A 27,888-nucleotide genomic window follows, 5' to 3' on the forward strand; every position below is an offset into this window, starting at 1 on the left:
CATAGGCTAATGGTACAGTCTATTGCTTCTCTGAGAAGTTGCTAGCAATGTCTGAGCAAGAACCAAAAGAGTTTAACCCACATGGAATTCTGCTATTTATTAAATCAAACAGCATCACCCAGGGAAAAATAGACAGATGAGCAGACTGTCTGTATTAAATGTGTTAATACTTCCAATTCACACAGACTGAATTCTCATTGATACTCTAGAGACCTGAGACATAACCATCACCTCATGTTACAGTGGAAACATATTAGTATCAGGGGGAAAAAAAAAACAACTAACTAAATTAAACCAAATCAAAAAACAAAACAAACATAACCCAGTTCTGATGAAAACCCAGTTTATAGTGAGTCCATTGAGTCTGTCTGCCCACCAAATGGTCATTTTCATGATCACTGATTAAATAATGGAAACAAACATTCTACTTCCAGTCCAGCAGATGATCCTGGCTGATGTCTGGGGTTCCTTGGTTGGGGCTGTTACCTAGAATATATTCAAACGACCTCTCCAGGTAGTCGCTTGGCCTTGCTCACAGCATAGTAGATAATTTTCCACAGTGAAGATTCCCACAGAGTCAGGAGAAGTCTATACTACCATTATGCTACAGAGTAAAACATCAGCTGCAGTTACAACCCTACACAAAATAAAGGGACTAGAACACACACAGCAGTAGCAGTCTTGAAGTTACATCATAGAAAGACAATGGGGGACGGAATATATATTTTAGCACTTTTTAGCGAGAATGGGGGAGGAATATAACCTACTACACCGACTCTTCCTAAGAAGTGGACATTGAGGATCTATATCCAGAGATTCAGGGTCCTGTGAAACGAGATCCAAAGAGCTCCTTATAGAAACACCATTCAGATTCCAGATTCCTGTAAAGGGGCAATCACCAATTAACCATGTTAATATTCTTTTGGAAATTTTCTTCAAGATTTGGTATCAACTGGACAATCATTATGAACACAACACAGCAAAATCACTGAGGTAGATGCACACGATACTGGAGTAGAGGGGTGGAAGGGGTGGTCCATCTCCTTCAAGGTGACCACGTACAGACACAGTAATTCTAGGACAGTGAGATAAAGAAGGTCAGTGCATCCTTGTCAGGACCCCTCTTCTGATGTCTGTATGTGGCTGCAAACTATTCATGTAAGCCTTTAGAATACCTTGTGCTTCCCAAGATTTCTTGATATTAAGATTCACTGACTGGGGTTCCTAGTACATAGAATACTTTCAGCATAGAGGGTGACAAAGTCTTTCCCTCAAAAGCCAGAAGTTCAGAAACCTGTAGCCGAGTCATCCACTGGACCTTACCAGTAAGTGTGGACTGAAGAGACAGATATTGGTTTGAAGCTCAGATAAAAGCTTTTCCATTCTCACTGCCTTGTAGACTCTCATACTCAAAAGGGAAGGTGAGGCTAGGTCCTGTGACTCTTCATTCTTCCAGACTGTGGAAGTTTTTGATGCTGACTCAGAGATATGTTCTCTGTTTACTAAAATCTAATGTCTATTAACATTCTGCTGCAAAAGAGATAGGCCGCGTCCTGTCACAGGCCTCTCACCCTGTGCCCATATGTTCCACTCCTCTGGCCCTTACTGAACCATGATGCCTGCCAGAATCACTCTGAAATTCTTCTGCGCCTCTGTCAGTCTTCTGGCCCAGTTCTCAGAACACAGGTCCCTGTCTATCTGCTTTCCAATGATCTGTCCTTGCCCTTCAAATTCACAACATAAGAAAAGTTGGTCATTAAAACATCCCAGAATGGGAAATAGGGGTTGCCTGTTTTGTCTGAGACCAGCAGTGCAGATGCAGGACTCTAAGGGAGGAGGAGAAAGCAAAAGTTGATGCCTTTGAAACTGCTCAGTCACACCCTTATGAATCTAAAAGGGTAAAAGGTATTCGGGGTTAACTAATGGCAACAGAAAGAGGACAGTCGAGTTCAGGCATATATGGAGAAGGAGAGTTTCTATCAGTGTCTGACACAAAGTAAAACTCTCTTTCTTTACCGGAATGCACTCATAAATGTGTCAGAAAAGTAAAGTTTGGTGAGGAAAAGCAAAGTTGTAGAGAACAAGGGATACTGATAAAGAAGACAAGAAGCAACATTTCCTGCACATGTCAAAATAATTCTTGAGTCCTTACATTTCCTGGAATTGGCATGAGGTTTCTACTGTGTATTTTCCACTGTGAAAAAGTCAGGCGAGAGTAATGTGGTATCATGGTTAAGAGCGATGTCTTGAAGCTAAATTGCCTGGATTTGACTCCCAAACTCACTGCTCATAAGCCTCATTCCCAGAGCAAAGTGCCTTTCTCAAAGCCTTGTGTATGGGTGTGGGGTGTATGGGTATATTAGGCATATATTTATAAAATATAGTATTTGTACATACACAGTAATTGTATATACGCAGACACAGAGTGACCATACAAACTGTACAAGGACAGTGGCCATGGCTGGTAATTGATTTTTTTTCTCATCAATTTTATAACAAAATTACTTACAATGAAATGATGTTATTTGAGGGTTTGATGTATATGAATCTTTCTACAACTTGCCTTTTTTATTATATAAATATGCTGTGGAGTACAGGTGGATGTTTTCCTTCATCGTAATCTTTCAGATTTTATTTCATAATTTTTTAGATTTATAAGAAGTTGGGAAGATGATAGAGACTTACATATTCCCATACCTGGTTAATTTTTACTCTAAAATAATCATCTTACATTTTCATTGTACATTTGTTAAATCTAGGAAATCAATATTGATACGTTACGACGAGCTGAACTCCAGACTTTATTCAGATTTCCCCCCAAGTTATTCGGTGGTACGTGCTTTTATTAGATTGAATATCCGGATTAGGATTAGATTGACCATTAATGATGAAAGAATTTGTGGGTGTTGACTGTTATTTAGCGCATGGATCCAGGGAAAACATTACAACCTTGACAGAATAAAAGCCAGGCCTAAAAATTCCATTGTAAATAACGCCTTACTGTGGTTTTCTCTGCCGCTTCTGCTTCATACCAAACACTCAATCATATTGTCTTGGTATCTGTAGTTTTTAAGTCTACTGTTTGTGTTCTCTCTCTCTCCCTACTCCTGTCTCCCAGCCCCATCTTTCCCTTCCTCTCTTTCCCCTGTATTTCTTCCTAAATAACAGCAATGGTTTCTACCAAATTTTAGTATTCAGGTAGATCTTTGTAAAACAATTTTGTGTTCGTTTTATTTTTTTTTTACCTGGGATATTATTCTTTGTCCTTTTCATGGGTTAATAGCTCACAGTACACTTCTTGAAAAAGCTTCTCTGTTTTCACAGCTAGTCTCATCACTGATTCTGTTACTCAAGTTTTTTTCTGCACCAAAATGGTAAAGTTCACAATTCTGAGAGCATTACATTTTCTTTCAAAATGAAAATGAAGGATGTACCTGTTGCTGGAATTTTTGGGGGAACTGCTTCTGGGATCTGGGAACCTCAAGTCTGAGGGACTGCAGATATACACACATCACTTCCTGGGCACAGTACTCAAGAAGTAACATAAGGTCCATGTGAAAGCACCTTGTTAAGTACTGTCATTACTCACTTAACCACGGGAATACATTCTGAGAAATGCGTCATAAGGCAATTTCATCACTGTGCTAAAGCAAGCCTAGACGGTATAGCGTACTACACACCTAGACCATATGGTGCAGCCTACTGCTCCTAGGCTATAGACCTATACAGCATGTCACTCTACTGAATACTGCAGGCAACTCTAGCACAATGGTATTCGTGTATCTTAACAGATCTAAACATAGAGAAGATACTGTAAAATATGGTATAAAAGATAAAAAGTGATACACCTGTATAGGGCACTCGCCATGAATAAAGCTTGAAGGACTGAAAGTTGCTCTGGGTTAGTGAGTGAGTGAGTGTGAATGCCTAGGACATTAGCTTATAAACATTGCTCTGTACTCTTAAGCTAGACTAAAATTTATTTTTTAAATGTTCCTTATTCAATATTAAATTAACCTTAGTTTACTGTAAATTATTACCTTTTAAACTTTTAATTTAACTTTTTTATTCTTTTGTAATATGCTTAGCTTAAAACACAAAACACATTGTACAGATTTTTGCAAATATTTTCTTTATATTATGGTTGTATAAGCATTTTTTTTAAAGTATTTTGTTAAATGTTAGGACACAAGCACGCACATTAGCTAAGGCCTACACAGCGTCAGAGTCAGCACCTTCACTGTCTTCCACCTCCACATCTTGGCCCACTGGAAGGTTTTCAGAGGCAATAACATGTATGGAACTGTACCTCCCATGATAACAACGCCTTCTTTTGGAATATCTCCTGAAGAACTTGCCTGAGGTTCTTCTTGAGGAGAGATAATCCGTTTTAGAAACACGTGGTATATGTTTGGTTTGTTTCTTTTGTTCATCATACATTTCCATGAGTAATGCATTGTGTATGTTATGACAGCTGTAACATCGCTATCAGATGGGACTTATTCAGTTTCGTTATAACTTATGGAATTTCCATCTTGTATGCATTCTGCTATTGGTCAAAAAGTCATTATGCAGAGCCAGACTGTACTCACTTTCTTCCCTTGTGCTTTCTGAGTTCTGCCCTGAAGCTGTCATTTTGTGTGGCAGCAGTCTTTGCAGCCACAGCCAATGGTCCTTTTTCAGGCATACGGGGAAATTTATTGTGAAATTATTTTCAGGCAAAAAGTTTTGAAAGGCAGTTTTCACAATACTTTTAATACGGGCAAAATTTGTTGAAAGCATTGAGAAGTTATCTAACTGCAGATTCTTAATATCAAATTCCAGGACTATAGTGTATTCAAGCGAGGTGGTTTCACTTCAAAAAGTAAAGTATAAAGGTGGCAGTGATTCTTTAAAATATAACTTAAATCCAGGCATGGCTCCCAATTTGCTTAAGGAAACTGATTATTTTGTTTATGTCAGACCTAACTCACAAGAACGTGATTCACACACACACACACACACACACACACACACACACACACACACATAAAGAAACAGGAGAAACCATGATTTTGTTTCATAACCCAAATTTATTGACATTCTGACACAGTCCCTGACTATGTCAGGGACTATTTAAATTTTAAAATTTAAATTTAAAACTACGCTATAAATGAACATAAAATAATTTTGATACATCAATTGTCTCAAACCTTAATATTGTGAGATTTTTATTAAAGACCCTAAATTTATAAATGGAAAGCCAATTATTAGGTAATACAGTTCAAACATAGTAATATCAAAATGAGCTATTCTCCAAAGGGTTTTTTTAACTTTTGTGTTGTATGATATTTCTTTATTAAAGTGAGGACTGTCAATTTGTATATATGTCAGCAAGACACTCAGTTTGCATTTTCAAAAAATATATTTAATTATACTGTACATTTACCAAAAATAAATCAGCAGTCAATTTTTAGGAACAGATTATCTTGATTACCTGGAGAGAAAGGAGAGCATGGGGACTAGGAGTAAGAGGAGGTATGGTAGGAGAGGATCTCTACAGGCTACAGGCAGCTTGAGGAAGCCAGTTCCTGTGGTAAAGCTGGATCCTGGGAGGTACAGCTGTGGGGCAAGTGACAGAGAAGCCCACTGAGTCAGTATCTCCTGAGGTTGGTGCCGACGGCATTAACATTGTCACCTTGCAACCAGGGCTCATCTAGTAAATTTCTCTCTAGAGGTCATTTCATGAACAGTCACACTGAAGTCTGTTATTTTTGAAAATGTATTTTCCTCCCTGATATCTCTTAAATATGAAGAAGGAAACAGCTTTATTGATGTAACTTACAAAAAATTCACTTTCCTGAACATGATCAAGATAGTTTTCCTAACTTCCTGATTCTAGAGCTCTTTTAATCTCACAGTTTCCAATCATGTGCCCTCTTACTTTCTGCCAACTCCTGGTTCTACTTCCATTCTCTATTTATTTTATAGGGAGCTTACTTCTTCTGCTCCTGTTGTGATAGTCCTGGCCAATAGTTTCTTCTTAGTATAGAACTTATTCCTGGAAGAGATTTGTGACTGGTTATGTTTGAGATTTATATGAAAGAGATGGCCCTAGACCTTCACACCCTACAATAGATTTTTGCATATTAAAATTTGCCAATTACCCTCCCTAGTTTCAGTAGCTTTTCTTAAATTGGATCACCACACTTTTCTTTCTTTCTTTCTTTCTTTTTTTTATTACACTTTAAGTTCTAGGGCACATGTGCACAATGTGCAGGTTTGTTACATGTGTATACATGTGCCATGTTGGTGTGCTGCACCCATTAACTTGTCATTTACATTAGGTGTATCTCCTAATGCTATCCCTCCCCCATCCCCCCACCCCACGACAGGCCCCAGTGTGTGATGTTCCCCATCCTTTGTCCAAGTACTCTCATCGTTCAATTCCCACCTATGAGTGAGAACATCCGGTGTTTGGTTTTCTGTCCTTGCGATAGTTTGCTCAGAATGATGGTTTCCGGCTTCATCCATGTCACACTTTTCAATGAATGCCTGTTGGTGACTTTTGAGGTACTAAATTCACAAGATACTCTGTCTCTTCCCCACGCTCATTCCTACAGATGCTGATTCCCCATGGATCTTGTAGCTGTGCCTGGTTCACACCAGTTTCCTATGCTTGGACATAACTGCCACCACCTCTTTTCTTATTTAACTTTTTTTTTTTCTTTTATTGAGGTGGAGTCTTGCTCTGTTGCCCAGGCTGGAGTGCAGTGGCGCGGTCGCAGTTCACTGCCCAACCTCGTCCGCCTGGATTCAAGTGATTCTCGAGTCTCAGTCTCCCCAGCAGCTGGGATTACAGGCGTCTGACACCGCCTGGCTCGTTTTTTCTTAAGGCTACACTGAAATAATTTTCTTTCAGAAAATGCTCTACCTTTTTAAAAGTTAAATGTACTTTCTATCAACTGCCGTTATTGTCCTGGATTTCTTCCACCATGACTATCTACAAAAATATGTTAATATAGAAGTGTTATTTTAAAATTTCTTTAGCAATATTTGGTGGCAAAGTTGGGTCCAAATGCCAGCAAACTTATAGGCTTTTGTGACATGTATATTGTAGAGCAATTTTTAAAATATTTTATGAACATTTATTTGTTTTAAAGTAATTTTTGTTGCTATATATTAGTTATGATTTAAATACTTTTTATTGGAATCAAGGAAAGGAAAAATATGGATGTATAGAATAAAAGGACATAATTAACCTACACTTATTTTAAAACTATTGTGAATAATGCATTTTATAAACACAAACTGTAGTGTATATTTATAACCCACACTTACATCCACTTTATAAATGTATGAGCATGGAAACAGATATGCAAAAAGATAATTGTTTTAAGAAATGCCATCTTATTATAACAGCTGCCTTAGTCCATTTTGTTTTGCTATAGCAGAACACCAAAGACTGAATAATTTAAAGAGAGAATTCGCTTCTCACAGTTCTTGAGATTGGGAAATTTAATATCAACATACCGACATCGGATGAAAGCCTTCTGGCCACTTTATCCAATGGTGGGAGGTGGAACGGCAAGGGAGGACCGAACACACTTTTAAGATAAACCCACTCTTGAGATGAACTAATCTACTCCCTTTCACTAATGACATTAATTTGTTCGTGAAGGAAGAGTCTTCATGACCTAATCACCTCTAATTAGGCCCCACCCCTTAATGCAATTGCACTGCAGATTATGTTTTCACACTTTAGGGGATTCATTTAAACTACAGTAATAGCACATTCTGAGTTTTTGTATGTATCTGTCAAATTTTAGCGCTACCACTTTTTTTTAAATCAAATAATACAGCCTCTTACTGATGACATTTACTGGTCAATCTTCCTCATTAGACTGAGTGTTTGAAGTCAAAAATTACAGTTTTCATTTCTACATTCTACTCAAGGAGGATAAGGCTTAGTAAACAGTACGTGCCTAACTAATTTGAAATGTTTGTAAAACATCACAAAAAGAACCCCAGTTTAATTTGTATATCTTAATATCTATCCTGAGTTATACTCCTTAAAACCACCTGCCAGTAAAAATCACTTATGATATCTGTTATTTGAAATGAAAAGAATCAAATCTTTTAAGCTAATTTACAAATTTAATGTTGAGCAGGGAAGTAAATGGTACAATTGTCAACAGTGTTTTCCAAATGCGTTCAACATTCTTAGCCATGAGAAGTTAATATACAAAAGATACATTATCATAGCCCTGAAAGAAGAAAAGTGTACATGTACCCTCACTGCACTCTTGAAACAACCTGCAAGACTTGAGAGTCAGTAAAAATACGTAAAACATCTTTTTTGCATCATCAAAGAATTTTTGATTCTGTACCTTCTTGTTTACTTAAGAAAAATTCTAATTATGCTTTAATTAATATTCATTTCAAAAACAAGAATATATTAGAAGTCCACACTTTCAACAAGCTTTTTCCTAAAGCTAATTTTACATTAAAAAGTTTTTTCTTCTAATTTCAAAAACATTTATAAAACATCAATTGTAGAAATCTATTTTCTATTTTACTTGTGTATTTTATCAGCTTATTTTATGTTTAACCACATGAAAATCATGGAGAAAATGTGTCTATGGTTAGGTAGAGTAGTCCCCCTTATCCACAGTTTTTCATTCTGAGGTTTGAGTTACCAGGGATCAAAACTTGGCCAAAAAAAATTAAATTAAAAAAAATCCACAAATAAACAGCTTCTAAGTTTTAAGTTCCCTGCTATTCTGAATAGCATGAAGAAATCTTTTTCATTCCTGCTTTGTCCCACCTAGGACATGATTTACACCACCACAATCATCCATAACCTCTCAGTTATCACTTTTTTCAACTGCCATGGTATGGTAGTGCTTGTGTTGAAATAATTCATTTCTTATTGTATAGTGTCCCCAAGCACATGAGTAGTGATGCTGGTGATTCAAATATGCTAAAGAGAAGTCACAATAAAGTGCTTCTTTTAAGTGAGAAGGTAAAAGTTTTCTACTGAAAAAGAAATGAAAAAAAATATATGCTGAGGTCGTGGGTTGAATCTTTTACTCATTAAATTGTGAAGAAGGAAAAACAAATCTATACTAGTTTTGCTATTGCATTTCAAACTGCAGAAGTTACAGCCGCAGTGTGTAATAAGTGCTTATTTAAGATTTAAAAAAAATGGTCATTAAATGTGTGTGTAGAAGGCATGAACAAGAAACGTGTTCCAACTGATGGCAACATGTTTCCTCAGAAAGCCTTGAACCTATATGAAGATTTTAGCAAAAGAGCCCCCAAAACAAGTAATGCTAAACCATTTAGTGCAAGTAAGGACAGTAACACAGATTCAGGAAAACAGAAGGTCAATAATAGCCTAAAGCTCATGTCAGTGCCTACATCATTCACCTCATTTCAATGCATCATGTAGATAATGTATCATATCACATCATCGTCAGCTGTATATTCCATAATCATTTACATTCAACATGTTCTGTTTTATCTCATCATTTATTCCATATCTCAAAACCTGAGGAACATAGTCATCTTCCTGGGATTTAAGTCACAGTATAAAGGATTGCCTTAGATAATTATTTATTCTTGTCTACAAGAAAATATTTCCAAAATCAGGTTTTTCTTGATTTACAAATATTTCGTGAAATTATTTTTGACTATTGCTTTATTTTTATTTTCTACGTTCTCATCTGGATTTCTACAATAGGTGCCTAAATGTCTTTCTGCCTTCAGAACGGCGTCTTTCCAACAACCACTCTAACATTCTTCAGTCCCATGGGGGAGATCACAAGGTCACATTCCTTTGATCCAATTTTACCCAATTTCTGGCAATTCCTCTAATGCACTTCATGTTCTATTCTCTCTCATCAGTTGCACCTGTGAGTCTCTGCCTGAAATGCTCTCCCCATCTAGGGTCAATAGAGTGTCTTTTAAGTATAACCCATGCACTGTCTGGGGTCCATAATGGATCCAGCAGCATTTCCTCTGGGCTTCCCTAGTCCCTGTGTGCTAACCATTTATTTTCTTGGCTAGTTATAAAAAAATTTACTTGAACTATTCCTATGATACTTGAATTGGACCGTCATTTTAGTTTATGAGTGGCAAAGAAGGGTCTGAGTATTCCAGCAAAGAAGTATGTAAGGAACAAATTATGAGAAAACATTTAGGAATAGGGAAAAAGGGCTAGGTGCGCTGGTTCACACCTGTAATCCCAGCAATTTGGGAGGTCCGGGGCAGGGGGATCATCTGAGGTCAGGAGTTCAAGACTAGCCTGGCCAATGTGGTGAAACCCCACTCTACTAAAAATACAAAAAATTGTGTGCCTAGTTGGCATACAAGTCCTTTCAAACATGACTCAGTAAATTATAGAAATTAAGTTTCTCTGTGTCCTACACCTCACAACCTCTTAATCCATTCTTGCTCAATATTCTTAACTCTGCATCTAAGCTTGTCGTCATATTACTCTATTTGGATGTAGTTACACAACGATAAGTTCATTAATTAATGAATTAATAACATGGAATTAGCATTCATTGAGCCCCCTCTTTGTATCAAACACTGTTCTAATATTTGCTACATCTACAATATTTTTCACAGATGTTAAAATACTTCAGGATATACAGTGTGAAACCATTTGTTGTATTTGTTATTTAGGTTAAAATATAGCATACACACTGCTAGAATTTTGATTACAGTCTGAAGCACAGAAATGGTAAGCTCGCATAGAAGTCGGGAAACTCCAGCCTGACAGGAAACTATTACCAGTTCATCTCATAATTCATACAATATCCAGCACCATAAGTAGTATGGGTGAATGTCAGTAACAGACTTAAATTACAGGTCTCTTATCTGGCATGAGGAATGTTAAAATGGGTTCTGAGTGGTAAAATTAAATATGTTTCTAAGCTAAAGTATTTTAGAGATACCTTTTATCTTTGGAAGAATTAAGAATCCTGTGGGCCCTGTAATTTTCAGCCTTACAGATAATGCTCTAGCTAAATTTTTAATTGTTCTTGTGCAAATCATGAACCGGGAAGGACTCTGGATGCCTGATGTTGACTATAAAGTAAGTAGAATTCTGCCTCAGTAATTTTGGCAAGGTTATGTTTGAAAAATTTAAAAGTTCATGGAATGGAACATTCTGAAACCTACAAAACAGTTTGGATGAGTTGTTTTTCTTATAAACATGAGTAAATGTTTAGTTAATAAAATGTGGTTCATGTAGCCAGATTTAGTTTAGGACTTGTGTTTGTTATAAGGTAGCATTGAGTTTAAACAAGGGATGCAGAGAATAACTAAAACTCATTCACCTTAAATTTCTTCGACAGCTACCAAAAATCTTAGCTTCTGCAAAACCAAACTTACGCAGATCTTTTCATAATTCACAAATTAGCCCTAAATCAAATGGACAGATTATACAAATTATTGGAAGGCATTCATATAACCTGAGAATCTTCGTTCCATCAAAATATGAAGAAATCTAATATGCATAAGTCGGCGTTCTGTAATATAAGTTAAAAAATGCAATTTTTATTCCTACATGAAGAAGATGAAGATGAAATAGTATACAGGGTAAGCACCACTAATCAAAAAATCTCAAATCCAAAGTACTCTAGAATCCAAAACTTTCTGAGCTCTGACATGTCACAAAAGGTGAAATATTCCACGCATGGCTTCATGTGAAAGATGGCAGTCAGAAACATATCCCTAATAGACGAAAGAATCTTCCAAGCTCTTAAGCTGCAACGTATCTTTCTGTGTCCACCTAGATTTCCCCAGGCAGGCACACTCATAAAGGGTTATAAAATGATATGTGCACACAAATGTTGTTTTGTGAACACAATTATTTCAAATATTGTCTAAAATTATTGTCAGGCTATCTGCGTAAGTCTATATGAAACATAAATGAATTTTGTGTTTAGACCTGGGTCAATTCCCAGGATATGTTATTATGTATATGCAAATATTCCACAATCCAAATATATCCAAAAACTGAAACTCTTCTGTTCCCAACATTGTGGACAATGGATATTTAAGCTGGATTACATAGCTTTATAGTGCATGTATTAAAAAATATGATTGAAGTCTGTTGATAAAATTATGAAAATATCAGTTTAAGCTAAATCCTGTTATTCTGTATATCAGAAGAGGACACACAGGGTTTATGTCCCACCACCTCCAAGTAGAATATGACAGGTATAAGGAATAAATAGCTGAATATAAGTATTCATAATCCTGAATTTATTTTGATGAATTGTTTCACTTATGCTAATTTCTACTGTCATGAGATATTTCCTATGTTTGACCGAAAGAGTAACCTGTAGACGCTGGTGCTAAATCCAAGATTTTATCGTTGTAAATATGTTTATTTACATTTATATCTTTTGCACTATTCTGTAAACTTCAGACTGCAGCATTGCAGTAAATTCATAAGTTTTCAAAAAATTCCTCCCACTCCTGCTCTTCCTCCTCTCTTCTTGTTTTCTTCTTTTTGTTAGAAGCACAAGTCACGTAGCTTTGCTGACTGATGTTTGGGATACTGGGAGCAGAAAGTAGAGCCACAGGAAGGAAGATAGAGAGAAGAGCTGAGGGCTCTCAACGCAGGTCACCTGCCAAAACACTGAGAAATACAATGTATTAAAATCCTGAAGTTACATGATTCAACCATTGTGAAACAAAGAAACAGGAAAGAAGGTTTTTTTATCTGCTGCATGTGGCATATGTATGATTTGAAGCATAGACAGAAATACTTGAGGCTAGAATTTATATTTGCCTGCTGTTGTCCAGTGAAGATTTTAGAACTCTTTCCTAGTACTAGTATTGCTGGCTCAGAGACAAACTTATGTGTAAGGATTTTAATGCATTTTCCCAATAACATTCTCCATGAAATTTATACCAACATTTCAAATGGTAACTGATGGTACCTAGTTTACACTGTCAGAATATTTGATAATATCATGTATTAATTCTGTCCAATTTTAGATTTTAATAATGATAGCTCACTTATGACAACAGCTTGTCATTGAAACTTGGGAATTACCTATTTTCAAATGTGGAGGATGGTACATCAGACATGATTATGGGAATATTGATCATATATTCTAAATATTAGATATACATTACATTTCAAATTACTTGGTAAACATATAATTGTTTGTCTACGTATATATAATCATTTTTCTCAAAATTTCCTATTAGTGGGTGTCTGTCGCCCAATCTGAAGTGCAGTGGCACGATCTCCGCTCACTGCAACCTCCGCCTACCGGTTTCAAGCAATTCTTCTGCCTCAGGCTCCTGAGTAGCTGGGATTGCAGGCGTGTACTGCCAATGCATTTTTGTACTTTTAGTAGAGACGGGATTTCACCATGTTGGCCAGGCTGGTCTCAAACTCCTGACCTCAGGTGGTCTACCTGCCTTGGCCTCCCAAAGTGCTGGGATTACAGGCGTGAGCCTCTGTTTCTGGCCTTTTTTACATAAACATATCTAGTGTTCTCTAGTGAAAAAATACAGCTGGAAGGAAGAAGCGAAGGAAGATGAAGGTGAGAGAAACAATGAATTTGAGAGAAAATGCTATTTAGACTAAAATGAAATGCTGCAGATACCAAGACAAAGTGGTTAAGATGTGTGTTATGCGCCGGGCGCGGTGGCTCACGCCTGTAATCCCAGCACTTTGGGAGGCCGAGGCGGGCGGATCACAAGGTCAGGAGATCGAGACCACAGTGAAACCCCGTCTCTACTAAAAAAAATTACAAAAAATTAGCCAGGCGCAGTTGTGGGCGCCTGTAGTCCCAGCTACTCGGGAGGCTGAGGCAGGAGAATGGCGTGAACTCGGGAGGCGGAGCTTGCAGTGAGCCGAGATCGCGCCACTGCACTCCAGCCTGGGCTGGGCGACAGAGCGAGACTCCGTCTCAAAAAAAAAAAAAAAAAAGATGTGTGTTATGGAGCAGAAATGGCAGAAAATACCACAGTAAAGAGTTTTACAGTTGGATTCTTAGGTCTATCTTTTACTCTGTCAATGTTGTGGCTTCTAAACACATCAGTGCTCTCCTTTGATCCATGTGTTAATTAACAGCCAACACTCTGCCCCCTCTCCCCAATTCTTTCATCATTTTTAACCCAATCTATTTCTAATCCAGCTAGTCATTGTAACAAATGTAATCATCTAAGAATTTTAAACATATTTTTGATGAACTAGTGAATATACATTATTCTCCACAAAAATACTGTTTGAGAGAAAAATTCGATGGTATTTATAATCATGTAAGTGCATCCACACATGCAGACATATACATATGTAATATATGTCTATATTTATGTATCTGAGTTAATTGCATTAATTCGAGTGGCTACCTGGATTAGGATTACACTGGGCTTTGCTGGTGAAAGAATTTGGAATGTTGTTTGGTTACCCTGTAATACCTAGATGAATATATTAACTCTGTAATGTTATTACTGCAGAAACTCCCTTAGATGTAATCAAGGATGATTGCATAGGGACGCATACTGTTGCACACTTTCCAATCATGAAAGAGAGAAAAATAAATATATTGTAAAGTGGAAATAGCTTAGAAAACTAGAATGCCTTTTACTAAACCCTTTAAAAACAAACACCATCTATATGTATTAACATATTGATACTAACAGATTTTCCTTTATCTCTTATGTGATTATAATTCCTACTTTTCACTAGTATTTTTATTATGGACAGACATAGTATTTTATTATGGATAGACATAGAAACAAAATTCTCTCTACACAGGGTGTAAAATTAATATATAATTTTATATATAATATATAAAATATAGATTATATAAAATATAAATATATAAATATTATAAAATATATATAATGTAGGGACTCGATTAGTTTCTGCTAGTGTGGAGACAAGTCATATCATGGCAAGGGGCCATGATAGTAGGAGCAGTCAAAGGAATTCTTGCATTGTTATGGGTGCATATAAGTTAAATGAGCCTCTTATCAGTAGAATTGATAGCAGGATAATGGCTAGGGTTACTTCCTGTGAACTTGTTTGGCCTACAACTTGTAATGTGCCAATTAGTGCATACTTTGGATTTGAATGCTCATCCTGATTACAGAATAGAGTTGATGGCTAGGCTTGATATGGTTAGTAAAAATAGGAGGCTTATATTCAAATTAATTAGAGGACCTCCTATAGGGAGGGGAGTTCACAATAGGAGAGAGATAGAAAAGGCCAGATTTGGAGCAATAATACAAAGGGTAATAGTAGATATTGAGGGCCATAGGGGTTCTTTGGTGAAAAGTTTTATTGCATCAGCGAATGGTTGAAGCAGTCCATTAGGGCTTACAATGTTAGGCTCTTTGGCTAGTTGTATGTAGCCTGAGTTTTCGCTCAATGAGTGTAAGGAATGCTATGGCGATTAGAGTGGGAAAAATAAGTAGGAGAAGATTAATTATGGGCATATTGTTAAGAAGAGGAGTTGAACCTCTGATTATAAAGTTTTAAGTTTTATGCAATTGCCAGGCTCTGTCATCTTTACAAACCCTGTTCTTGGGTAAGGTATATAATGATTTGTTAAATTGAGATAACGTCATTTATGAGGAAAGGGCACTTTATGAGTGGACCCTATTTCTCTTGTCCTTTCATTCTGGGAGAAATCTTAAATAGACAGAAACAGACTTGGATTGCTCTGATCTGAACTCAGATCACCTAAGACTTTAATCGTTGAACAAATGAACTCTTAATAGCAGCAGCTGCATGATTAGGATGTCCTGATCAAACATCAAGGTCATAAACTCTATTGTTGTTATGGAAATCTAGAATAGGATTGCACTGTTATCCCTAGGGTAAATTATTCCATTGATCAAACTACTGGATCGATATATATTGATACGCTTAGAATAGTGCAGTCTTAGTTAGGCTGAGTCATGCTCTGAGGTCACCCCAACCAAAATTTTTAATGCAGGGATACTGGCTAGGGCCTGTAGGCTTTTTGAGTTTTTATTTGCATTAATAAAATGAAGCTCCATAGTGTCTTCTCGTTTTATTTATCTACATCCGCTTCTTCCCAGATAGGTCAATTTCACTGATGAAAAGTAAGAGACAGCTGAACCCTCATGTGGCCATTCATACAAGTCCCAATTTGGGGAACAAGGGATTATGCTACCTTTGCACGGTCAGGATACTGAGGCCATTCCTGCATGAAAGTGCATTAAAAGCTTACCCACATGCATATAAGCATGTATTAGAAATCCCTCCATCAACCTACTAATATTAACAGTACAATACAAATTTAACCCAATTAGTACTGTCAATCCTTAATATTACATAGTACATATATTCATTCATTGGCCACAGCACGTCCCAGTCAAGAAATTTCTCATCAATATGGATATCCCCCACCAAACTTTGGTCTCTTAATCTACAACCTCCGAGAAATCACCATCCTGCTCATGAGCGCTACCCTCCTCGCTCTGGGTCCATTACACTTGGGGGAAACTACATTGAAACTATACCTGGCATCTGGTTCTTACCTCAGGGCCATAAAATTAAGATCGCCCACACTTTTCCCTTACGTAAGACATCTCTATGGACTAATGACTATCACCCTATTAACCAGTCATGGGAGCACTGCCATGCGTTTGGTATTTTTAACTTTGGGGGTGCTATCACTCACCATAGCAGAAGACCTGGTCCCCTCTAAATAAGCTGTAGATGAACTTGGATTTTATTTCTGCCAAATCAATTGTAGAAGCTGAGCTTATATTGAATATTCTGGACTGGCATTCCAACCATGAGGTGATTATTAATTCATGCTTGATGGACATAATAATCAATCAATAGGTGCATACGCCCACGCACATCCACGCACTTCCAAGAACTACTTCCGATTAAATCGGCAAACGCTTCATCCCCTCATCTCTGAACTTATCACCAACCCAGGTCAATGTGCCCTTGCCAAACCCCAAAAACAAGAAACTAAATGCAACCCAGTCAGAGTCCAAAAACTGTATTTTAACCATCAATATCCCAACAGCTACCCTTCAATTGGTGTAATTTTCCTAAAAAACTCTTAAGACCCTCCTACTAAATTAAGGTTCCATTTCGTATAATAAATATAATAACTAAAGTTTCACCCTAATACTAGTATAGGACGTAGAGCATACCCCTCTGAAAGTGATACCCCACATATTATACCCTAAATCAGTTATACCCTAATTATAAATATTCTCTCAGTCAAGCCTCTGTCAATTCAACTTTAAAGACTCTAAATTTTCAGAACTGAAAATTGCGATTCATAATTACTTTTTCCTTCACATTTTAATCTTACACGTAAGTATTTTTGCAGTTAATGTTGCTTAATTATTAAAAGCAGTACACTGAAAATGTCTAGATGGGTCTCCACAACCCCATAAACAAATAGGTTTGGTCCTGGCCTTTCTATTAACTCTTAGTAAGATTACACATGTAAGCATCCCCGCCCCAGTGGAAATGCCCTCTAGATCCCCCAGATCAAAAGGAGCAGATACCAAGCACACACAAAGGCAACTCAAAACAGTTTGCTCAATCACACCCCCACGGGAAAGAGCAGTGATATGTTGGGGGCCGCACCGGGGGTGGTGGAGAATGAAAGAACACACACAAAGACAAAGACACACAGAGAACATGGTGGCCGCGCTCAGAGCCTCCGCCTCACTTTATTTATACTCCATAAACCTCACGTCAGCAGAAAGAATGCAATGCAAAACAAACTTTCTTTTCCCACATGTAACCTTCTACTCAGTACCTTGTTTCTATATTCTTTCTTATCTACCCGCCTTCTTGGCGCCTACGGGAGTTCATTAAAAGTTCAGTTGGAGATACTGTCCTTGAGCCCTATCTATTCTCAGCATACTGTTTTCAAAGGCCCCTGCATTTCCCCCCTTTTAATTTTGTTTTGCCTCAATCCTAAAAAGGTAGCCCATATTTGTTCCTGTGTTTTCTTTTGTTTTTGGTGGCGACGGAGGGAGCATCGAATCACCAAAAGAAGTAGACCCAAACCAAGTGCCCAAAGCAATATACTTCCAGAGATTGTAGAAATCCATGTTTATATCTGAGTCCATGGGTTAAAGGCAGCAAGGCGCTGCCCCAGCTCCTGCAAGGTTACAGTTCCAGACAGCACATGTAATTGTTGTCGAAATGCTTCGGAAATGTTCTGAGTGAGCTCTTGAATGTCCAAACTAATATTTTTATGGCCAATTAATAATTTTCGGATTACAGTCCAATTTTGAGAGATGTTAAAAGGCACAGGCGTTACACAAAATTGAGTGGAATTCCAATCACATTGTAATGTTACCCGAGTACTGAGTACAGTGAGCTGATCTCCAAGCCATGTCAATGCTTGCTCCATGTTGTCTAATCTTTCAGCAAGTTGAGAATCAATGTTTCGTTGTTGAAGCCATAACCGGTGAGACTGTTCATGCCATTGCTGCACAAATTCAGCATTTTGTATGCTTTGATGAAGAGCGAGCCCTGCTACAGCCGCAGTGGAGGCAATGTCAACAAGACTCATCACCGAGGCAATTATAAGTCCAAGGGCACGGCGGGTTCGCTGAAGAGAAGTCCAAATATCAGTTTCAAGAGGTGATGCCCCCCACGGTCACGTAAGATTAACAGGTAGCCAAATTTCCTTACGAGCCCTGAGGATATAAATATCCCCAGCAAAGTTGTGCCACCAAGAATGATTGAGGCAAGACAAAAATGTACACGTATTTGTACAATTAACAATTCCCGTATTATTATCCCATGTCAAATTCCCTGCTAATAATAGGTAGGGCTTACGGACACAAGCAATAATATATCGAGAGGTATTCCGATATAACTGAATATGAGAGGAATTAGTTGGGTTAGAAAGATTAAGAGACATATTCCCCACAAAAGTGCTAATGGCATCGCCTGCAGCTAACAACTTCCAAAGATGACTCTGTACTTAGGCCTCCTTCACACCATACCAAGGTTTCATTATTGTTAGCAGCAATACTTTTATTTACCCGGTGCCATTTCAAAGATATGTGACTAAATTTTGTTTGAAAATCACCGTGCACACTTCAATCAGTTATTTGCATCCCATTGTATTCTAATAAAATCCGGGTTTTATTTCCCCGACATAGTTGTCACTCCAGCACCTCAATATTAGGAGAAACCTCTGGAATAGGACAAAAAGGTAAAGAACTAGGAATAGTTCCATTACTATATAGAGTATGATTATAATAACAGTATTAGCAGCCACATAACTATGATTATAGCGAACAACCCAGGCTTCATACGATTTTCGGAGACAATGAGAACTATTTCCCATGCATATTGGAAGTTCTTCCACTCCAAATTGATATGTGTTGTTTATAATTCCCGTTTTCCATTCTATATTGTCCTCGTCTATATAGGGGGACGGCATTCAAGTAGTGTCATTGGTGAAAACCTTAATTTCCGCCTCTCCCCAGGCGACTCCCTGATACAAGGGTGGAAAGGGAATATAAGTGCAATATTCATACAAAGCCTCACTAAGGGAAATAAGTCCCCCTCCGAGGCACATCCAACAAAGGAAGAAATGCATGCTGAATCCAGTTTTCTTTTCAACAGGGTTTCAATCATCTTGTAGGAAACCACTCAGGTCCGCTCCCCGTAAGGACAAGAGCATAGCCCCGTCCCTGTTTTAGAACTTGCCCTTGAACATACTTACCTTCTTCATTAAGATACCAAATCTTTAAATTGTCAGCGGGGACTATCACCGAGGGAGGTGAGGAAAGATGGGTTACGACAGCGGAGTCTTGCAATTGTCTCCATTGATTCAAAAAATAATTAAGGTAAAAAGAACCTTCAAAATCAAAAAAATTAAGGTAGAAAGGTTAACCTTCAAAAAAATCTGTTTTTTTTTTGGGGGGGGGCTCATTTCCCCCTTTTTGTTTTAATAGTTGAGTTTTTAAAGTTAAATTTGCACGCTCAATGATGGCTTGACCTTGACTGTTGCCCGGGATCCCGGTAATATGTGGAATATTGTATTGCTGTAAGAAAACTTGTAATTTATGAGAGACTTAGGCAGGGGCATTATCAGTTTTAAGTATAAAAGGAATGCCCATAATGGCAAAACAAGCTAAGAGATGTGTAATAACAGAATCAGCTTTCTCAGATGGCAACGGAGTGGCCCATTGAAAATGAGAAAAAGTATCAATGGTATGATGAACATACTTTAATCGTCCAAAAGAAGGAATATGTATAACATCCATTTGCCAAATTTGATTAACTTGAGTACCTCTCGGGTTAACTCCAGGATGGAAGGATGGAATGCTCAAAGGAGCACAGAAAGGACAAGCTCGAATAAGAGAACGAGCTTGTTTACGAGTTAAATGAAACTGTCGTTGAAGGCCAGAACTATTAGTGTGATGTAGAGCATGTTCTTGTTCTGCAGCCTGCAAGTGGCCAATTAGAAGTGAATCAATCTGAGTATTTCCATGAACTAATGGTCTAGGCAGTTGAAAATGAGAACGAAGATGAGTGATGAATAAAGGAGCTCCACGTTGGCTCAAAGTAGAAAATAACAAGGAAAAGAGTTTTTGAAGAGAAGAAATAGCACAAAGAGGTAAAGTGGCCTGAGAAATATAAGAAGTAACATAAACGGCATATTGAGAATCACTAACAATATTACAACCAGTAGTAGGGAAATCAAGTAAGACCATGAGAATAGCAAACAATTCTCCCTGTTGCACCGAGGGATAAGGATAAACTGTAACTCAAGATTGATGAAGCTTCTTGCCAAGAATCAGAAGTTGCAAGAAGATAAATGGTCTGACTATGAGTGAATTGAGAGATAATTAAGGAAGGATCTCCTCCCCAAAGTTGTCGACAGTGATGCCGTCCTTTGATGATCAGTTCAGCTAAACAATCGATATAAGTAGCCAAGCGTTTAGATGTTTTATTGGACAAAAAGATCCATTCTAGCGGCCGATTGGTCTGATGAATCATTCCTGTAGGAGAATGTAAAGTATGAAATAAACAAAGGGAAAGGGGAACATCGGGAAGGATATAATATAAATGAGCCTTTTGAAGTTGCTCTTCCACAAGCTGGAGTTCCTGTAAAGCCAAAGGAGTTAAATGACGTGAGCTGTCCAAGTGACTGTCTCCTTCTAGAATAGAAAAAAGATGTTGTAACTGAATAGAGAAAAAACAATTTTTGAGATCTATGACCATTAATTTTTAACTTTGTGGGATAAGGGCAGGATTAGGAAGACCAGGCTGTAAACTTTCCCTAGGTTTAATGCAAACATTTATAGTTTTAAGACAAGACAAAGACGGGAATTCCATGCAGAAATACGTGGCTTTATATTCCCCTCGGCCATTTGTTTTTTGACTTACTCTTTTAGAGTCCTAAGTATTTCTTTAAATAATGGTCACTGTTTCACCTAAATAGGAGTGGTGGCTATGAGTTTAAAGGATTGTAGCCCATTTTGAACATCATATTTTTGGCAGCTGAGGAAATATGAGGAATGTTTAAAAAAGCAGCAAATTGTTGTGAAAGATCTTGTTCCCAAAAATTAATATTGATAGGAACAATATAAAAATTAAAAAAAACACTTGACCTTGTTGACCTTTAGGACCGACACAGGTTAAAGGTTCTACGTCTTGATAAACCACAGAAGCAGCACCCAAGCCAGTGAATATAACTGAAACTTGTCTTTTTTCCTATTGTATAGGCCTCTAATTTAAACAAATAATAGACATATTCACCACCGTATCAATTAACCCTTTAAAAACTATTTCATTAACGTGCAATGAACATAAGGGCTTTTGATTAGAAACTAAAGTTTCCCAAAAAACAGTTTTTTCTGTGCTACCAAACCCTCCCTATTGAGAATACGTTCCCCTGCCTCTAGGCATATAAATTGTGAGACTTGAACCATAATAAGAATTTTATTAGTAACATCATGTCCTTTTGGCAAAGGGCCACACACTCTAATAGCTAATTTATATACTCCTCTATTAGGAGACAAAGTATAAGGCTGAGTAATAACTAAGTCAGCAGCGGCGCTCTGCTTAGTTGCCACATAAAGCTGAGAAACTGGGGTAAGGTGTGGGATCCTTAAGGAGGACTTGAATTTATTCCTTGATGTTGTAGGCCATTGCTCACTGGGTATTGTATGCAGATTTAGTCAATAACAAATATTTGTAAACAAATAAGGTGATTACAGGTACAGAAATTCAGTTCGTAGCTTACTATTCAATAGAGTATCTGCTTTGTAAAAGATGGTGGACCACAAAATACTCAACGGATTTTGGTTTTCAAAACACAGTGATGCTATCCAAGGCTAAATGGATACTTGAAATTGGGATTGGATCTGGTGCTGAGATACAACTTTTACTTAGTTATTGATTTTTCTTTCCTCCGATTATTCCAAGGAGGGTGACTACCATTTTTGTACTTTATAGAGCAGTCTAGAGGAAAGAGTTAAGCATGTAAGCTCTGGGGACAGAAAGTCATATTTTCAAAATATAATAGCTATATGACCTTGGATACATTTATAAAACTGTCTTAACTCTGTTTTCCTGTCTACAAAATGGTAATAATTATAAAATTTGTCAGTCTTAAAGGGATGTTGGAAGAACTAAATGCAAGTGAAGATTTTTTCACAGTAGTAGACACATAGTAAGTACTCAGTATACTATGGCTATTATTACTGCTATTATTGTTAATATTACGTCTATTTATTTTAGCTCTTTAATGTAACAAGTGCAGAACCATAATCTCACATCCTTCAGAGTCACGCTGATCTTGTATTTTTTGGTCCTTTGACTAGTTTAGTGATTTATTACAAGAAACCTAGTTCGTTTGTGCATTCTTTTCCTTTCTTATATTTCTCATTTGTAAAGACTGATAAACCAACTACACTTTCAGACCTGGTGACATAAATTGTTGGGGCCCCAAGCCTGTGGGCCCCGGCTCCCATTTCCCAGGAGAGGAGACAGTAAATTTCCACTTTTATCAGTTTTGAAACGACATTTATTTGTCCAATGTCGACCTTTACCACAACATTTGTACACCTCTGAAGGCAGCTTTCTGCCTTGAGGGATAAAAGTGTTCAATTTTTATGACATTCTTTTTTGAAATGTCTAGGTTTACCACACTGAAAGCAAACACCTTGTTTGTTATTTCCTTTTAAGGCTTTAGACAAAGCTCCAGCAAATAATTGAGCATTATAAATAGCCCTTCCAACACTAACACAAGTTTTAATATATTTATCTAAATTGGCCCCATTGGCCTTTAACGATTTTAACAATTTTTGACAGTCAGCATAAGCATTTTTAAAAGACAACGTTTGTAACAAAATTTTTGAAGCAAGGTCAGCACCCACAATTTTCAAGACAGCATCCTGAAGACGGGCTACGAAATCTGAATATTGTTCATTTGTGCCCTGTAAAATCTTCACAGAAGAAAGGGAAGATTTTCCTGTTATCTCTACCTTATTTTAGGCCCTTAAAAACAAAGTCTTGATTTGAGTAAGGGCAACATCTTCTAGACCAGCCTGAGCACTAAGAGTAGCATATTGGCCCGTGCCTGTGAGTTGTTCCTCAGTGGCTCCTGGGGGATCACACATAACATTTTTTCTAGCCTGTACATGCGCCTTGTTCATTTACCAGCTGTGCAATTGTAACCACTGAGAACGATCAAGAAAAGCCTTCCCCAAAGTCTTCCAGTCTATAGAAATTATCAAATTTTCTGATGAAAAAATATCAAGAAGACCAAGGATAGGGGTTCATAGTTAGAAATGGCAGCTTTCATTTCTTTTAAAAATTTAATTTGTAAGGCATTAAATTGGACATTATTGCCACCATTTGAAAACTGAGCATTAGGAGCAAAAGAAGCACAAATAATTGGAAACAGATCCAGCTCCTTAAATTTTTTTTTTTTTTAATCTTTTCCTTTTCTCCCTCCCCCAATGGTGGGCAAGGCACTGAGAAAACTTTGCCAAACAAAGGTAAAGATAAGGAAGCCCGGGGGTTGGAGGCACTGGAAAATTCTCTTTTAACAGGGCAGAAGGAAAAGAAACAGGGAAAGCTCACAAAGGTGAATTAGAAGAATGTATCTGTAATATTTGTTGAAGCATTTCCATAATACAGTGCATGTCAGAATTTCCTTTAGAAGAAGGAAGAGCTGGCTTTTTCTCTTCTCCCCCTTTTGCTACCCTGGCACAAATGAGCTCCATTTCAGATCTATTTTATTTTATTTTATTTTTCCAAATCCTCAGATACCTTTCCTCCTGTGGCTACATTACCACACTCCTAATCAGTCTCAAGTAACTCTAATGTCTGAGCGATAGAGTTACACAAGGTCCACAATTTTAGAGGCATAATATCCCCTAACTGGAGAGCTCTAAGCAAAGCTTTTACTACCTGTAACCATTTTTTCCGATTCAGCTGCACTTTAGTCTGATACTGAAACCAGTAACAATGTTATTCAACATGGGCAAACAACTGCTTCAAAGTCTTTTTCTTTCACTTCTACTCCCATAGACAGCAACAGTCCTTGAAACAGCCATAAATATTCTGAGGCCAGAGAGATGGAATTCCCATAATGAAAGCTTAAGAAGGTTCCCCTTAACAATATCTGAGCCTTACCCGCTCCTAGGGGGTTCCCCTTCTTGTTCTCCCCTACTCACCCGTGCTGACCCTGCTCGCTGTGCCACTTGTTGGGGGCCGCACCGGGGGTGGTGGGGAATGAAAGAACACACACAAAGACAAAGACACACAGAGAACATGTGAGCCTCCGCCTCACTTTACTTATACTCCATAAACCTCACGTCAGCAGAAAGAATGCAATGCAAAACAAACTTTCTTTTCCCACATGTAACCTTCTACTCAGTACCTTGTTTCTATATTCTTTCTTATCTACCCGCCTTCTTGGCGCCTACGGGAGTTCATTAAAAGTTCAGTTGGAGATACTGTCCTTGAGCCCTATCTATTCTCAGCATACTGTTTTCAAAGGCCCCTGCAGTGATAAATCTTTAGGAATAAACAAAAGATTAACTATGGTCTACTGATGTCGAGGGTTGGTCAATTTCGTGCTAGCCACCGCAGCCATACTCAACCCAAGTTAACCTAATAGAACTCGGCGTAAGGAGTGTTTAAGGTCCCTAAATAAAGCTAAACTCTAAGTTATTAGAAAAAAAATGAACTCCAGATGAAAGAAAATATACTATGAAAGTGGCTTTTTTTTTTTTTTTTTTGAGACGGAGTCTCACGCTGTTGCCCAGGCTGGAGTGCAGTGGCGCGATCTCGGCTCACTGCAAGCTCCGCCTCCCGGGTTCCCGCCATTCTCCTGCCTCAGCCTCCTGAGTAGCTGGGACTACAGGCGCCCGCCACCGCGCCCGGCTAATTTTTTGTATTTTTAGTAGAGACGGGGTTTCACTGTGGTCTCGATCTCCTGACCTTGTGATCCGCCCGCCTCGGCCTCCCAAAGTGCTGGGATTACAGGCTTGAGCCACCGCACCCGGCCTGAAATTGGGGCTAGACTAGAGTGGTAGAATGCCCAGAAGAAATCAGCAAAGAAGAATATTTCTGAGATAATAAATAGAATTATTCCATATATCAGAGTCCTTTTTGGACTATTGTTGTATGGTGGCCTTGAAATGTACTTTCACACATAATACCGTGTCATGATTGATAGTGTGTTGGTTAATACGCCTAGGGTTAAAAGAATAAGAAAGTTAAAGTTAAACCATCTGGTTAGAGCAGATGTTATTAGGAGAGATGAAACAGCTCCTGTTAGTAGTCACGGGCGGGGTTTAACTATATGATGGGTCATTATGTGTTGTCATGTAGATAAAGGCTTACTAGAAGTGTAAAGGCATAAGCCTGAATAAGGGCTTTGGTGAGTCCGAGAATGGTCAATAGGATCAGAAGAATGAGAGTGGCTGGAGCTGTGCAAAAATTAATAGTTGATAGTACTAGTGTGGCATCTCCAGTTGAATGTATTAGTAGGTGGACAGCTATAATGTTGGCTGTTAATTGCACAGCTAATACCATTGGTTGAATGGATAGGATAATGGTTTTAATGATTACTAGTATGAGGATAAATAGCATAGGTGTGCCTTGTGGTAAAAAGTGAGCTAAGGAGTTTTTTTTTTTTTTTTTTTTTTAAAGCGGAAGACTGTAATTACTGTGCCTGCTCATAATGGGTTCACTATAACTATATCTATATCTAGCTTCATTGATAATTGGGTAGGGTTGGTGTAAATGAATGGCATAGAAGCCTCAGTAGATTGGTTGAGACAATAAAGAGATTTAGGGACATCAATATAAGAGATCAGGTTTGTTCTCCAATGTTATGTGTAATTATCCTCTGTTTTAGTACAAGATGAACTAATCATTGTGGAATGGAAATTGATTGATTACTAATTAGATAATTGGAGGGTGAAAATAATATAGTGGGAAATAAAATGATTAATATTACTGCTGGTAGACCTAGAATTGTGGGGGTAGTAAAAGAGGTAAATAGATTTTCATTCATTTTTATTATCAGGGGGTTTTATGTTTTTGTGCCTTGATTATATGTGGTACAGGAGGTGTATAGTAAATGTAATTTGATAGCTTTAGCTGAATAAAGAAGATTAAAGTTATGATTATTGAGAGAATAACAGTAGATCATGTGGCAGTGTCTAGCTGAGGCATTCACTACAGAAAGGTGTAGGTCCTCTCAGTCTTTAACTTAAAAGGTTAATGCTAAGTAGCTTGACAGTGATGTTATAGTGTGGATGTGGATCAGGTTTCAAAGTATTTTAAGAAGGTTAGTTCTAGGACAGTTGGTATAAAATTGTGATTTGTCCACAAATTTCTTAGCACGATCCATAGTAAAGGCCTGTTAGAGTAGCGGTCAAGGTAGTTTGATGTAGGTGTCCGGGAATTGCATTTTGAAGCCAAATGAGGGGATGGTTCATGAATGCGGGATGTATCCGGAGGAGATTGATATACAGTCGGGAATTTCTATTGGTAGGATTGTTCAGTTATCAACTTCTAGGAGTCGAAGTTCTCCTGGCTTTAGGTCTGTTGTTGGGACTATAATAAGAATCGAAGGCTAATTATTCACAGTCTGTATATTCATAGCATCAATATCATTGGTGGCCATTTGCTTTGACAGTAAAAGAAGTGTTAATCTCATCTGTTTGATACAGAATCTCTCATCTGTTTGACACAGAATACATAGGGATGGGAGGGCAATTAAGATCAAGATAATGGCAGACAGTTTCAATTTCTTGGGCATCTATGTTGTTAGTGTGAGTTAATATTGTTGTGAGTATTAGGGAAATAATATATGGAACAAGGAAACTAATTAGGACAATAATTATAAGAGCGTGGTCATGGAAAGTAATTCTTCTATAATAGGGGAAGTAGCATCTTGAAGGCCTAATAGAACTGGATGAGCCATTAAATCATACAAAATCTAACCTATAATTTAACTTTGACAAAGTTATGTAATGATTTAACTACTATCTTATGCAGAAAGTCATAGAGGTTATGGGACTGGCTGGAAACCAGTTTTTGGAAGTTTGATTCCTTCCCTTTTTGTCTAGAGTTTAACGTAGATTGGTTCTTTGAATGTGTGGTCCATGTGGTGGACAGCTGTAAAGTCATTCTAAATTAGGAGATGATTATTCAATTGTTAGAACTTTTCGTTTAGAAGCAAAAGCTTCTCGGACTATAAAGACTGTTTATATAACTGCTGTTATTGAAATAAATGAGCCTACGGATGAGAGAATATTTCATGTGGTGAACGAATCTGGGTAATCAGAGTAACGTCGAGGTATATCGGATAGGCCAATCAGAGTAAAGTCGAGGTATATCAGATAGGCCAAAGAAGCGCTTCG

At 37.7% G+C, this 27,888-nt stretch overlaps 1 long non-coding RNA gene across 1 annotated transcript; it reads right to left on the reverse strand.

Moving 5' to 3' along the window:
• Positions 1–8,116: 8,116 nt before the first annotated feature.
• Positions 8,117–24,833, reverse strand: LOC144334594 (uncharacterized). The gene is made up of 2 exons (XR_013404554.1): positions 24,685–24,833; positions 8,117–12,637 (listed from the first exon to the last, which is right to left on the reverse strand). It is a non-coding gene; the product is annotated as an uncharacterized LOC144334594 (long non-coding RNA).
• Between the last annotated feature and the right edge of the window lie 3,055 nt (positions 24,834–27,888).

The sequence above is a fragment of the Macaca mulatta genome, chromosome 14 (assembly GCF_049350105.2).
Source record: "Macaca mulatta isolate MMU2019108-1 chromosome 14, T2T-MMU8v2.0, whole genome shotgun sequence".
Classification (NCBI taxonomy): domain Eukaryota; kingdom Metazoa; phylum Chordata; class Mammalia; order Primates; family Cercopithecidae; genus Macaca; species Macaca mulatta.